The sequence below is a fragment of the Onthophagus taurus genome, chromosome 7, assembly GCF_036711975.1.
Source record: "Onthophagus taurus isolate NC chromosome 7, IU_Otau_3.0, whole genome shotgun sequence".
Classification (NCBI taxonomy): Eukaryota; Metazoa; Arthropoda; class Insecta; order Coleoptera; family Scarabaeidae; genus Onthophagus; species Onthophagus taurus.
Genome location: NC_091972.1, coordinates 27,715,581 through 27,731,183, shown reverse-complemented (window position 1 = coordinate 27,731,183; position 15,603 = coordinate 27,715,581). Strand labels below are relative to the sequence as shown.

Genomic DNA, 15,603 nt, shown 5'->3' with positions numbered 1-15,603 from the left:
TTGATTTAAGATTGCATAGCGCCCTCAATGCCTTTTTTTGGAGAAGAAAGACTCTTTCTGCTGCAGACGATGCTCCCCAGAATAATATACCGAAAGTAGCAATGCTGTGGAAGTTGGCATAATAGGCAAGTCGCGCTGCAAAGATGGTGGCTACATTTCGTATTCTCCTTACGGTATAAATTGCAGTGTTCAATTTTTTAGAAATGTTCTCTACATGTACTTGCCAGTTAAGTTTGTTATCCAAATAAATTCCCAAAAATTTTAGACTGTTATTCTCTGCCCCAACATTGTTTTGGAAATGCAGGTATTGAGTCTTCTCTTCATTTAATTTTAAACCATTGTTACCAAACCATTTTTTTGCTGCTACTAATGTTAGCTGAGTTTTAGTTTGCAGATCATCCATATTGTTCGCAGTGGATATAAAGGTGGTGTCATCCGCGTACAAGCACACATTGTCATTAGGTACAGAGTAAGGCATGTCATTTACATAAATTACAAACAAGAGAGGGCCCAGGATAGAACCTTGTGGTACACCAACGTTGATATCATACGTTTTAGACAAAGCTCCATCTATTATCACCGTTTGCTTTCTATTGCACAAATATGAAGTAAACATGCTAAGGGCTGTGCCTCTTACACCATAGCAATCCAATTTGTATAGCAGATACGAGTGGCTAACGCTATCAAATGCCTTACTTAAATCGATACTAATCAATTCAACATATTTCCTCTGATCGATTGCCTTGATAATGGATTGTATTATTTCATTAACTCCACTAGTAATAGATCGTCCTTTTATATAACCGTGTTGGTGATCATTGAAGAGCTCAGTCTTCTTAAAAAAATTTGTCAGTCTGTCGGCCAAAACGTACTCGAAGATTTTGGAAATTGTAGGGAGAATCGATATTGGTCTATAACTTGCTGGATTTTCCAGATGTCCCTTTTTGTAGATGGGGCATATTTTAGCAACTTTTAATTCGTCAGGGAACACACCATGTTTTAAACATGCATTTATTAAATATGCTATGTGTTCTGCAATCGCAGGTATAACTTTTTTTAGAAAAACTGTCGAGATTCCATGTATGTCTTCTGTTTTCTTAGATTTTAGTTTCATTGTTACTGTAATAACCTCGTCTTTGTCAGTAGGTCTAAAAAAGCACGAACTGCTATGTGTGTTATACAGAACATTTCCTTCATTAATAACATTTACTCGTTCACATTCTACAGAAGCCAAATAGGAAGCAAATTGATCCGGTGTAATTATTAAGTCTTGTTTTTTCTTCTTAATGCCCCTTGTCTCTGAATTTATTATTTCCCATGTTGCTTTTTGTTTATCATCTGCATTCAGAATCACAGATACATTATACATTTGTTTCTCGTGTTCAAATTGTCTTTTTAACTTCGTCTTATACTTATTGTAAATATCGTATGATTCTTTGTCTTTAAGAGTTTTTGCCATAATACTTCCTGGTATCTTCCTTGGTATGGTCTTGTTGAAAAAAAACGTTACATTTGGATCCACCTAATATACTGATTATTTTGCGAATTTTGTGTAGAAATTAGATTTTGAGTTAGGTTAATTAACATTTAAACTAGTGCGTAATCCCGAAATGTCGGGTCGGGTTCGAAGCAGGGGTAAAAACACAGATCTACACGAGCAGGTAGATGGTAAATAAAGACGTTTAGTCATTATGGGTCAAGAACCAAAATAACATGGGTATATCACCCCAAAATATGCGTTATAATACTAAAAGTTGTTAATTCTTTCATTAAATTTGAGAAAATGTTTTAATTTTTACTTCTTTATTCGTGTTGTGTGCGTGGATCTGGAAAAATAATTTTCTCGGACCTGGGTTATCCATACAATTGTGTTAAATACGTCGTAAGTAAGCTTCGTGACGTCACATTTTGTGACGTCACGTCGAAATTTCAAACTCATTTTTCGGTCATTTTTTCACTTTTCCGCACTTTCTTTTTATTTTTAACGTGTTTTTTAGGCATTTTTACGTCGGTTAAAAAAAAAATCGACGCTTTTTAAGCCTGATGTCTATTCTTAAATTTTTCCACTAAACGTGAAATAAAATCATTCACTGGGTTATTGGGATATTATCGAAAATTCATTAAAAACTATGCGAAATTATTAAAACCAATAACACAATATTTGACCAAGCATAAAGAAATTGAATTCACATCCGAATATAAAAATTGTTTCGAAATGTGTAAAAATTTATTGTGCAACGATCCCATTTTACAATATCCTGATTTTACAAGACCATTCATAATCACCACAGATGCAAGCAACGTCGCAATTGGAGCCGTGCTGAGTCCAGGAACAATTGGCAAAGACAAACCAATAGCTTACGCAAGTAGAACCCTATCTAAAACAGAATTAAAATATTCTACAGTAGAGAAAGAACTATTGTCAGTCGTTTATGCTTGTAAGCAGTTCCGTCCGTATATCTATGGAACAGAATTCACTCTTGTAACCGACCATCGACCTCTATTGTGGATACATAATTTAAAAGACAATAACCTCAAGTTACAACGTTGGAAGATTTATCTCCAGGAATTTAACTACAAAGTCGTATACAAAAAAAGGTAAAATGAACGTTAATGCAGATGCACTAAGTAGAATCCAAATAAATCACATTGATAATGAAAGTATTTTGGCAAACAACGGATCAATAAACTTAGATGATGATAATGAAAGTTTAAATAGCAATCAAAACTCCGAAATAATTAACACAATTCCAATTACTGAAGAACCAATAGACAATAAAAATAATCAACTTTTTATCTATCTACATGAGAAACCAACTGAAGTACAAGTGAAAGAAAACAAAAGAATTTTAAACATCTATATTAATAAAAGAGAAATTGAAACACATTTGCTTCTAATAGAAATGGATGTTTTAGAAACTAAAGACGGATTTCGATACAATCACCAAAAAAATCGAGGGAACATTAGAACGGAACATAAAAGTATCTTTAAGAATGAATTAATAGAGTTAGTGGAAAGCGAGGAAATGTGGTGCGCGTTCTGCTTGAAGCGCCCAAATTTTAAATTAAATTTAAGAGTAGAATGTTCTGAAGTGATTCATCGATTTTTAGCTGATAAATGCATGGTTACAAATTCTTAATGGTAGAAGTAGCTCGTTATTAAACCATTTCAAATAAGGATATTATAATAGTATACAAAAGTATCATTAAGAACATGTTTGTAGATTTAGTGTAAACCGAAACTACTATTTTTAAATAATGTTATATGTAGGGTATGGAAATTTGATAAATAAAACAAATTCAATTCAGGTCAGGGCATTTTAATCTAAATAAATTAAAAAATGAAAATTAATATAAATATAATAACAATGTAAAAAGATTAAACACACTTTCTAATTTATATAATATGGAGACATACGTCTCCATATCTTTATAAAATAATCCTGGTCCGAGGGACGTATAACCCCTCGGACACTTGTATCGAGGTAGCAGCCTCGACGCGAAAATCGTTTTTGGCACCTTCTAAAATTAAAGATAGAAATGAATTAAATCAATGAAATTAAACCCCGAAGGGAGACTTACTTTTAAATGGGGAAGTAGAAGCCTCCCCGCTAACTCCTTTATTATTATTTTGACTGAAAAAAAAAAAAATATGAATTTTAAACTCAAAACTTAAACTAAACTTTAACAATTTAGAGCCCACCTCTTTTATTATACATTGTATAAGAGAAAATGCGGTAAAACGGTATTGCATAAGGCTTTATACCCTTTACAGTATACCCTTATCAAGTGTTTGTTTTCCTAAGGAAAGAACTTGGCTGCAACGTTCTTATGCAGCAAACCCTTATCAAATGTGGTTACTTAAGGAAAAAGAAACTCGAGTAAAATTCCATAAAATAGATGTTTAAAAATTAAATTTTATTTAAAAAATAATTCACAACGATATAGAGAAATTTTTTGATATTTCTTTATTTGATATCCAACAATTATGGGATGAATCGAATCCCAACCATTTTACGTACAACTTATCCTTCTTCCTTTTCACCACCTTTTCAACGAGGTAAACGTTGGGTTGAGCGGTTCTTTGAAGTTCGAATTCGTAAAAAGCGCCTTTAATCGGCTGGCCACGCACGTCCTCCAATAAATATGAAATTGGATCTGTTATTTTCACTTTAACGATTTTAAACAATTCAGCGGTCCAGTTGGGTAGATATCCTTTATCAAACACATGTTTATATTTACTGATACGAACGGTATCTCCAACTCTAAACTTTCCTCTGCCAGCAATTTTAATATGATTGTACACCGTATCGAGAAGTGTTTTCTCTACGGATTTCGAATTTATTTCCGATGGCTTCATTTTCGTAGTCGAATGTTTCGAACTGTTATATCGAGATGTTATATCTTTTAATAGGTGCACCCAACCCAACCCAACCCAACCCATTTATGATTTCCATATAGACTGAAGAACTTGTATATCCTCTGTTAACGGTTCGAATTACACGTTCAGCCATCGACGCTCTCATAACGCTATACGTTGAAAAATGATTAATTTTAAAATCCGACATTAACAGCTTAAAGTGGCTGTTGTAGAATTCTTTGCCCTGGTCGGTTTGAAGATTTCGAGGTACGCGACCGTCGGTCACGAAGGCATACTGTATCCTAATACAGGAATCTATGTATACCCATAAACCGTTGAGTGGGGAGGTCTCAATCGTTATTAATTGAATCAATTTCGATCGCACGTCATAGTCTGAGTTATGGAGTCACGTAGAGCGGTAGTTGATATTCAGGGGTTTTATATTGACTCTGAATTCATAGTTAAAGAATTCACGCTTCTGGACCTGATCACCGACTATGCCGTACATCTCCACTTCAAGGCCGACAGACCCTTTCGATGCTTATCGGTTCAAGATCAACGTTCCGCCAGGTATTTAGAGCGAAATCACCATAAACTATCGTACATTGGAGGATGGATGGATCTGTCGATGGGGTTAAATTTACTGGATGATATACTGTCGTTCTATGATGAGGTGTATGTGAAGGGCAGCCAGAAGAGGGAGTTTTTGGAAAGCAGACCCTATTGTCGGTTCCGATGTCATCGGAATTTAACGGTCAGGGATATTGCCTCGGAGTTTTCCGAGAAGGAGGTTGAAGAAGATACTAAATTGACGGCAACTTCCAATCCATGCTGGTTCCACAACGATGCTCCCGCAGTTTGCTCGCAAAATAACGCCATAATTTTAAAGAATTTTTTATGTAATTTACATAGACGTGTTATATAAGAATTTGTTAAATTTTTATAATACATATATTAACTTTTATTTATTGTATTTATTTTTGAATCCTTATACATCCTTCACGCATTCACTGTCTAACCTCCATCACGCAAACATGTACATTGCGAGAGTTATTTTAATATATACGCTCTGGATGCTTCCAACCCTAATTTTAATGCAAGATTTGGTGTACGATAGGGGTATGGAAATCTATAAATATCTCAAAGCATTTGGATATTTAAATGGTAATGTGAGCGGTTTTCATCATCGTCATCAAATGGGATATACAACAACAACAATGACGGAAAGGTTACGTAAATTGCAGGGATATTTTCAACTGCCAGTAGAAATCCCTCCTCTCCGCAATAATTTCGACCAATCCCTCAATTCCCGTAAATTATTGAGATGGGGAGGGGATAATTAATTATTAATTAATTAATATACGTACTCGCTGCATACATTTAAATTCAGTTCTACATTGGAAATGGACATCGAGGGAGTGAGCGACGTCTGCGAAGAGACGGACTTGGATTATTGGAATTCAGTCGGTACGCAGTGGAAACGGTATCTTAAACTAATAAAAAAGGAGACTAAATTTATCGGGGAAACGCAATTTTCACGCGAATCTTTCAACATTAAAGTTGGGGTTAGCGTCGCTAGAGGGGGTACAACCTGTGTAAAGTTCGTAGTTAGAACATGTAAAGGTTTGGAATCTCAGTCACATCAAATTACATTTTTACGTCAAGATTGGGAGCACCTAATTTCTACCCTTAAACTGATACGTTTCAATGTAGAGGTTTCCTCACAGACACTACCATTGGCCGAGAGTAATCTAAAGGTTGAATTTGACGATGAAGATTACCTGTATCTAACGTATGTGATTGAGGATTCTGAAAGTGGCGTATTCATACCGATTTTACTTCATTCAACGGATGTCGATAAGATTTTGGCAATGGAGAAGCTAATTACCTATAAAATGAACCTTTTGGATGGATTAAATTTTTGGGAATACATTAAATCCCTACAGCTAGTTGACGACGAAGATGATGATGATGATGATATCCATAACACGACGTCCATTGAAGAATTCTGTTTAAATAATTTATCGGAAATTAATTTTTATGTGATGGAATACTTGGAAATTATAAACTCCGCTACAACAGCTTCTATTTGATCACGTGATCACCTCGTGATATTGTCAGCCGCGCCTATCGTATCACGTGATCCCCTCGTGATAGTGTTCACCTACCACCATAACTCTAATCACACGTCTAGCTGCTTATCAGCTGAACGTTAGCGGTTGTCGCGCGCACATTTACACCGGAATTCAATTTTGCGATAAGATGTTTCTTTGCGAAGTGTGTAACGGTGCGTTTACCTTAAAGCGCAATCTTACCCGTCATATACGCGTAAAACACGGCGATGTGCGGGAATTAAACTTTAAATGCCATATCTGTGAAAAAGGTTTTTCAAGATCTGATAAATTAAAACATCATCTAAGAAGCGTCGATGGATTAAATGTTCAACGTTGTGTTGCGCCACCACCACCTTTACAAAGCACATCAGCCGGTCCGGTTCAACTTGCGTCATCATCACACCCACCACCACCACCTAAACAGCGGCCCTCCAAGCCTTTAAAAAGTATATCAGGGGACACTGTTCAACATGTGTCATCGCCATCAACATCATCGCGTCCTCCGCCTAAACAGCAACCCTCCAATTTATGTCCAATTTGCGGTGTTGACTTTATATCTACCATTCACCTTCGGACTCATCTAAGATTCGAACATGCAACCCCGGTGGAAGATGAAGATAACATCGATAGATTGGAATCCTGTTTTAAAGGTAGAGTTTGTACCTATAGAGTCGCAAGCGTGTTACCCGATGATGATATACCATCGTTCCTAACGAGATCAGAAGGAGCTGTTAAACGGATGATTGAGGTTAGTTTAGATCGATGTGGTCCCTCTATAAAGGTTCAGATTGAGTTTTTTGCGAATTATGTTAAAGCCGCGTATGATGAGAATGGGGATGAAGACGTATTAATGTCCGAGAAAAATTTTAATTGTAAATTTCAAGTTGTTTCGGTGGGTACGGATTTGCATGAGGTGTATGTTGGGATGTGTACGGAAATTTTATCTCAAAGCGAAGAATTTCAAGAACGCGACTCTGGGTGGGCCTTCTTCTCCGTATCTCACCTCCTGCTTAATATTAATAAATTTGAACCTATACCCGAGTCATCGTATATACGTTTACCTCAGGTAATTGCTGAAAAACATGCGTGCGTAAATATTAAAAACTATGAGGACGATGCTTGTTTAGCGTGGTGTTTGACGGCGGCTCTTCATCCTACCAACCTCCATCAAGATCGTACTACAAGCTACCCTCATTATAGTCAAGTACTTAATTTGCGCGGGATTACATTTCCAATAACTTTAAAAGATATCGTTAATGTAGAAAAATTAAATAATTTAAGTATTAATGTTTACGAATTGATAAGTAGTAGTAGTAGTAGTGGTAAATACACGGTGGAAGGACCAATTTATTTTACCAAACAAAGACGTGATATTCATATAAATTTGCTTTATTTATATGAAAACGGGAAAGGGCATTTTGTTTTAATTAAACATCTTTCTAGATTAATTTCAAGTCAATGTACGAATCGTAACGGCTCTATACATCTTTGCGATGGGTGTTTAACGCGGTTTTCATCCGCTGAAAATTTAATCGCACATCACAGTAAAGATTGTAATCACATCAGACCAATTATCCCTACTAAAAATTTAAAATCAAAACCTAATTGTTTCGGCCTATATACCCCCGAAAATATTTTAGAATTTAATAATTATAAATTCGCAGAGATGACCCCGTTCGTTATATATGCTGACTTCGAATCGATTTTACACCCCATCGACTTTTGTGAGCCCAATTCACCCAAATCTTTTTCTGAAAAAGTTGAGATGCATCAACCCTACAGTTTCGCTTATTATATCGTTTCCATGATTGATAGCAGTTTTAATAAATTTGAAACGTATACGGGACTTGATGCATCTCAAGTTTTTATCACAAAATTAATCGGTGATGTTAAATTTATTTATAATAAATACTTGAAAACCGTAAAACCAATGATACTTTTAACAACCGATGAGCAACGTAATTTCGATTCGGCTGAAAATTGTTTTATTTCTCAAAATCCTTTCACATCTGACCAGATTAAGGGGCACGATCATTGTCATATTAGCGGTAAATACCGAGGACCCGCGCATACAAATTGTAATCTAAATTTCAAACTTCAAAATTTTATTCCATTATTCTTTCATAATTTTAGCGGTTACGATTGTCATTTATTTATTAAAGAAATGGCTGATGCGGATGACGATGGACTTGATGTATTGCCGAACAATAAAGAAAAATATATCAGTTTCAGTAAAAGAGTGTTGGTCGATAAAGTAATCAATAAAGATAAATCCGTTGAAAATATCTTTTTTAAATTAAGATTTGTGGATTCATTTAGATTTATGGCATCTTCATTAGATTCTTTAGCCGGCAACCTCGAAATATATGACTTTAGCAATATACGTAAATTCTTTCCACACCCGGAACATTTTAAATTGTTAACGAAAAAGGGTATATTTCCCTATAATTATATAACCTCTTTCAATAAACTAAATGATACATCACTACCACCTAAGAGCATGTTTTACAACAAATTAAATTTAGAAGATATAAGCGATGAGCAATATTTGCACGCTCAATGTGTGTGGGAAAAATTTAATTGTCAAAATTTGAAACAATATTTCGACTTGTACTTAAAGACTGATGTTCTTTTATTAGCTGATGTATTTGAAAAATTCAGGCAAGTTTGTTTTAAAACGTACGGTTTAGATCCTGCGCATTATTATACGGCACCGGGGCCATCATGGGATGCCATGTTGAAATTCACTAAAATTAAATTGGAATTGTTGACGGATATTGATCAAGTTCATTTCATTAAAAAAGGTATCCGTGGGGGCATTTCCCAATGCTCATTTCCCAATATGGAAAATTATGATGCTAATTCGCCCTCTAAATTTCTAATGTATTGGGACGCTAACAATTTGTATGGGTGGGCAATGTCTCAATATTTACCCGTTTCCGACTTTAAATGGTTGACTGAAAACTTCAAAATTTAGATTTTAATAATATACCCGATGATTCCGATTTCGGATATATTTTAGACGTGGATATTGCGTATCCCGAACACTTGCACAACCTACATAATGATCTACCTTTCTTAGCCGAGAATTTAATCCCCCCTAACTGTAAATGCGAGAGCGATAAACGATTAATTCCAAATTTATTTGGTAAGACAAATTATGTAATTCATTACAGAAATTTAAAACAAGCCGTTGCGCACGGATTAATTATAAGTAAAGTTAATAGAGTTTTATCGTTTAAACAATCCCCTTGGTTAAAGTCATATATCGATAAAAATACAGAGTTACGCCAATCGGCTAAAAATGATTTTGAAAAGGATTTTTTTAAATTAATGAACAACGCAGTTTTCGGTAAAACCATGGAAAATGTTGATAAGCGAGTTGACATCCGCTTAGTAACCAGTTGGGATGATATCAGGTCTGGCAAAACCGCAGGTAGACCTAGACTTGGAGCTCGGAGTTTAATCGCTAAATTAAATTTTAAAAATGTTAAAGTATTCACAGAAACGTTTTCGGCAATTCAAATGGAGCGTCTTCATGTATCCTACGATAAGCCTCTATACGTTGGTTTTACAGTTTTAGAACTGTCAAAATTATTAATGTATGATTTTTATTATGATTTTTTAAAACCTAAATACGGCGAGGACGTTCAGTTGTGTTACATGGATACCGACAGTTTCACCGTACTAATTAAGTCTGACGATGTGTATAACGATATTAAATTAAATTTAGATAAATTTGATACATCTAACTACAGTCTCGATAATCGGTTTGACATCCCCTTGCAAAATAAAGCGGTTTTAGGTAAGATGAAAATTGCTGAATGAAAATGGTTTAAATATATTTAAGTAGGTTAAGTAGAAAATAGTATCATTTTTTGAGTATGTTTAATTTAAATTTTTAATATATATATTAACTTTAATTTTTTGTGATTTTCTCTTCCTCCTCCTCCTACCCTCAATCAGTAATAGAGAACCTATTTTAAGGTAAGTATTATTATTATTATTAATATTATTTCACGGGGGAGCAACTTCCGCTGATAAGCATACGGCGTCGACGGGGTCAATAGGGCACTAAGATGGGGTTGGGTTGGGTTGAAGGGGGTCAATAGGGCACTAAGATGGGGTTGAAGGGGGTCAATAGGACACTAAGATGGGGTTGAAGGGGGTCAATAAGGGCACTAAGATGGGGTTGAATAGGGCGCTAAGATGGGGTTGAAGGGAGTCAATAGGCCACTAAGATTATCTTGGGATGCTAAAAGTCACTAAAATTAAATTGGAATTGTTGGCGGATATTGAGTTCAACCCCTGTTCAACCGACCGGTTCAACCCCTGTTCAACCGGTTCAACCCCTGTTCAACCGGTTCAACCCCTGTTCAACCGGTTCAACCCCTGTTCAACCGACCGGTTCAACCCCTGTTCAACAGCCCTGTTCAACCCCTGTTCAACAGATGGGGTTGAAAGATTCTAATGGAGCGATTATACATCAATTAATAATCGCATATAACAGTCATTCAAACGCGGAATTAGTATTAGAAATAGATTTAAGAAAAGTTATTAATACTATAAACACTAATTTTAATTTCATTAATTCAGACGTAAGATTTAGCAACCAAAGTGCAGAATTAATTTTTAAATTACATAATGAAATACGCGATAAGTTGGAAATTTTGAGTTTAAAAGAAAGAAATAAAAGAGCACTAATAAATATAGCAGGGAAATTAATAAAAGCCATTACAGGCAACCTTGATGATTCAGATGCAGAAAGGTATGACAATTTGATAACAAAATTAGATAAAAATCAAGAAAAACTTGATCATAGTTTACATTATTTGGCAAAATTGGTAAATAAAACTAATATTCAAGTTCAAAATAATTTCGATCTGATTATAAATAAAATCAAAAGATTAGACGATAAATTAGGGTTATTATGGCTCGATAAAAATGTAAATGAAATTATTGAATGCTACGAAATGACAGCAAGAAATTTGAACGAACTTAGACGTATTAAATTATGCGAAAAGGAGAATTGTACACCCTCTATTAATAACTTCTTCAAAATTGATAGAAGAAATTAAATTAATACACTTGGATGATAACCATAAATTTCCTTTCGATTTATTACTAGAACAAGTTGATATAATTGAACGATATTGAACGATAAATACACGATCATTTTACAGATATGTTTGATAAGTAATGAAATATTTCAGTATTACGAAATTCATCCATTGCCAACTATTGTCAATGATACCTTAATTCAAATTGAAAATCAATTTAAGTTTATAGCATCAAACGAAAATAAATACATTACTGGTAATACTATTTGTGAAAAATTATTTGAAGAACAGTATTTGTGTAAACAACAGATTGAAAGTAAAAATTTGCAAAGTTGCGAATATCAGTTAGTAGTCAGAAATATTTTAAATGAAAATTGTAAATTAATAAATTTAATGATAGTAGATTTTGAAATAATTGAATATGAATTTGGTACGGTAATTGTATTAATTAAAGAAACAGAAATGTCAGAAATTTGTAATAAAATGATAAAAATTCATAAATTAAAAGGCACATATTTAATTAATCGAAAAAATCAATGTATTTTTAAGATAGCTGATATTATGAATCGTAATTTTTATACTGTTAGTATGGATACGCCATCAATATCAATACCAATTATAAATAAAAATGTATTAAATATAACATTTGATGAAAATAAATTAAAATTGGAGAATCTTACATTTGTTAACAGTAATAATTTAGAAAAATTGAATTCTATTAAAAATTTTGGCAAAACCCATAGTTATATACTCTATATAATTATTGTTATAATTGTTTTCGTACTAATTGTGTATTTCATGAAAAAGTTCTTTAAAAGCAAAAATTTTAAAGTTAAGAGAATCCAGGAGGATCCTCAATTTAGGCAAGGAGGAGTTACATTCGCCAATCCTGTAGGGTTGCAATAAAATAAGAAGTAGGAGTTAGAGATAAGTAGCTTCTATACAGCGTATCCCGTATCTTCCGCATCAGAGCATTATACGGTTGTAGAATACATTATTCTGAAGCGATCTTTCTAATAAAATTTTTTCGAAATGTTTATAATAACCGCACGGGAACTGTTTAAAGGAACTGTTTTTCGTCCAATCAGCAGATCGCAAATCAGACTCAGGTAATCGGTGCCACCCTCGGCCGGTCCGCTACGCCGATGATAACTTGTTTCCCACGCGTACTCACCAATAGATTCGTCACGGGAAGAGAAATAAACTTTTTCGGTGAATCAAAGTCGTCCGTTATTGGTCGTCGTTAAACAGTTCCCGTGCGGTTATTATAAACATTTCGAAAAAATTTTATTAGAAAGATCGCTTCAGAATAATGTATTCTACAACCGTATAATGCTCTGATGCGGAAGATACGGGACACGCTGTATAATTAGATGCACCACTACAATTAATTAAGTCTACTTTTAATCGCTGTACCGTGCGCGTCGGGTCATATGTTAATTTTCCAATAAAATAAAACAAATAAGTTTCAAGTTTAAAAGTTGTTTTGATTTAATTTGAATTTAAATAAAATAAACTCTTTTTAAAAACCTTAACCGCTCGACACGATTTGAAACTTGATAAACATTTTTTCGAATCTCCTGTTGACCGTCCAGCGGGAAAGATTTTATAAAGCTTTCACATTCACCACCTAATTTAATCTTATCTAATGGCAAGAAATGTTCAGTTTGACATGTGGTTTTAAATAATTAGTGCATAGTTGTATAAATAAAGTATTACAGTGCCCTTGTAATTTATGAACTAATATGCTAACTATTTGATTGAAATAATGAATTTAGGGAATTTAAGAAACTTGGAGCATACTTCATGAAATATAAATACCCTTTTAAATACATATTTTTCATGTCATTATGGATAGTTTCTGCACTTTTTAATTTATCCTCAGTTATTGCTAACAAAAAGAAATGTTCTAACACATTCCAATTATTTAAAATTCGTACTACACAGTCGTGCCGACTCAACCAACGTGTAGTTGCTTATTAAACATTTTTTTGTTTGTTCTGGTTAAAGTAATCTTGCAACTCCGCTAAAACAGCGCATCGTTTCGCACTTCCTGATACATTTTAACAGAGCTACTAAATGATCCACAACTTGGGTAGCAACATTGTGCTTCGCGAAAAATACAGAAAGTTTCATTTCAGCTCTTTTAATATTATCAACATGTATATCTTTATCATTACTAACAAAATAATTAGCCAACGGTTTTGTCGTTTCAACCGCTAACATATTTTTCAGATGTTTTTGTCTATTAGAATGCCTTAATAACTCACTCTTGCCGCATGTCAATTCTACATTACAAACGGAACATCTAAAATTTAATAACGTTCACACAAAAATATAAATTATTTTATAATTAATTTAATTTTATTGATTAAAGGAAGCGCGACTACCTGCATTTATTTCTATTTTTCTTATTCGCTTAACTAGTTTTTTAAATGAGGATCCTGCAACCAACATTCCTGGAAAACTTTGATTCCTTTTTCTTGGTGGAACTTTTTTTGAGGAGGTTCTAAATGTTCCGTATCTGATGAAGAATCTTCCATTTTTTTAAACAATACACTCTAAACAGCACACACAATCCGACTCGGTACTCTGCACGGTCTACGATTCTAAGCTGTTTACTCTCGTAATTAATTATTGAATATGACATAACATGAAGTAACCTCGATGCGGTAAATACCCGAATTGTTTCGGACAAATTTATTACGTTCGGCAAATCTCTGATAGATGGCGCTATTACTAAATATTGATCGTCTTATAATTAGAAGATAGTGCAAATGTTAAATTACAAAAACATATTTAAATTTTATAATATAATAATTTTGAGAAATTAAAAATCTCTCAAAATAGACGAATATCCCTTTGTTTCTAGGAATACTGAAAAATCTCCCGAATCGGGATATATCCCTCATGTTGGCAACACTGCGAGTCGCATGTTTAGACGAAGTCGCGACGCTGCGTCGCCATATGCAGATTTTTATTTAAAAACACGTGAGATGCACTGAAGCGTACGTCTTCCTACAATTGCGTCTAATACTCGTCTACGACGAGCAGCTCCGTGTGCAGAAGGTCTTATACTGGTTAAATTAATGACTGTCTATAGTAACAAACAAAAAAAATTAGTACAGTAAAACCTCGACTTACGCGATCCCGTCTTACGCGGTTTTTTAACGGTAGCGCTTTTAGGTTTTCGAAATTGGAATTTATTTAACCCTCATAATATGTCAGATCTAGACATGTTAGCTGCTTTTTTCTAACTCTTACAGTTTCCGAGATAGCCCATTCGGACATCGAATTTGAACCACCCTGTACATACATTTTTTTAACAAAATTAATGTTTATTAATCCTTGATTTTATAATATGTATTCATCGAATTTCGACTTACACGATTTTCGATTTACGCGGCTACTATCAGTCCCACCTATCGCGTAACTACGGGGTATTACAGTATAACATATCTACAAAAAGATTCTCCTCAAAAAAAGAATTTAAACAAAATTATAACCTCAAAAGAAAAAAAATAATACGAAAATTGAGTCGACTGAGTCAATATTGTAAGAGACACTCCTTTAGTGTCAAAAAAATAAAATAATAAAAAAACTCGAGCGAACAGGTCGAAAACAAGAAAATAAACTATTAATAATTATGATTCTATACAAAAATATTCAAACCTTATCTGGAAATCCTGTTCCTTCTTTTTTCATTTAATTCGACTGCACATGTTGATTAAAGCGGAACCAGGAAAGCCGGACCAAACTTTACCAAAAATTAAACAAGCGTACTACACTAAGGCTCGATAGCAAAAGAAGAAGTGGTGGGAAGAGGAAACGCGGTACGGACGACCGATATCCGCATCCCCACCCCTAACATTAATAGATCTTAAAAATATCGATAAATTCACCAACGAACGCTCAATGACCTTTAATAATCAACAACAAAAATAAATTAAGATACCCCGTGAGGGTATTGATAAAAATTAGATATCCATTAAAATCATAATAATCTGATTAAGGAAAGAAAATCAAATGAAAGTAATTACATATGAAATCACATACAGTGTGTCCGTAA

General features: G+C 34.0%; 1 long non-coding RNA gene across 1 annotated transcript; it reads right to left on the bottom strand.

Moving 5' to 3' along the window:
• Positions 1-3,304: 3,304 nt before the first annotated feature.
• On the bottom strand, positions 3,305-15,353 carry LOC139430549 (uncharacterized). The gene is made up of 3 exons (XR_011640955.1): positions 15,207-15,353; positions 3,583-3,635; positions 3,305-3,522 (listed from the first exon to the last, which is right to left on the bottom strand). It is a non-coding gene; the product is annotated as an uncharacterized lncRNA (long non-coding RNA).
• Between the last annotated feature and the right edge of the window lie 250 nt (positions 15,354-15,603).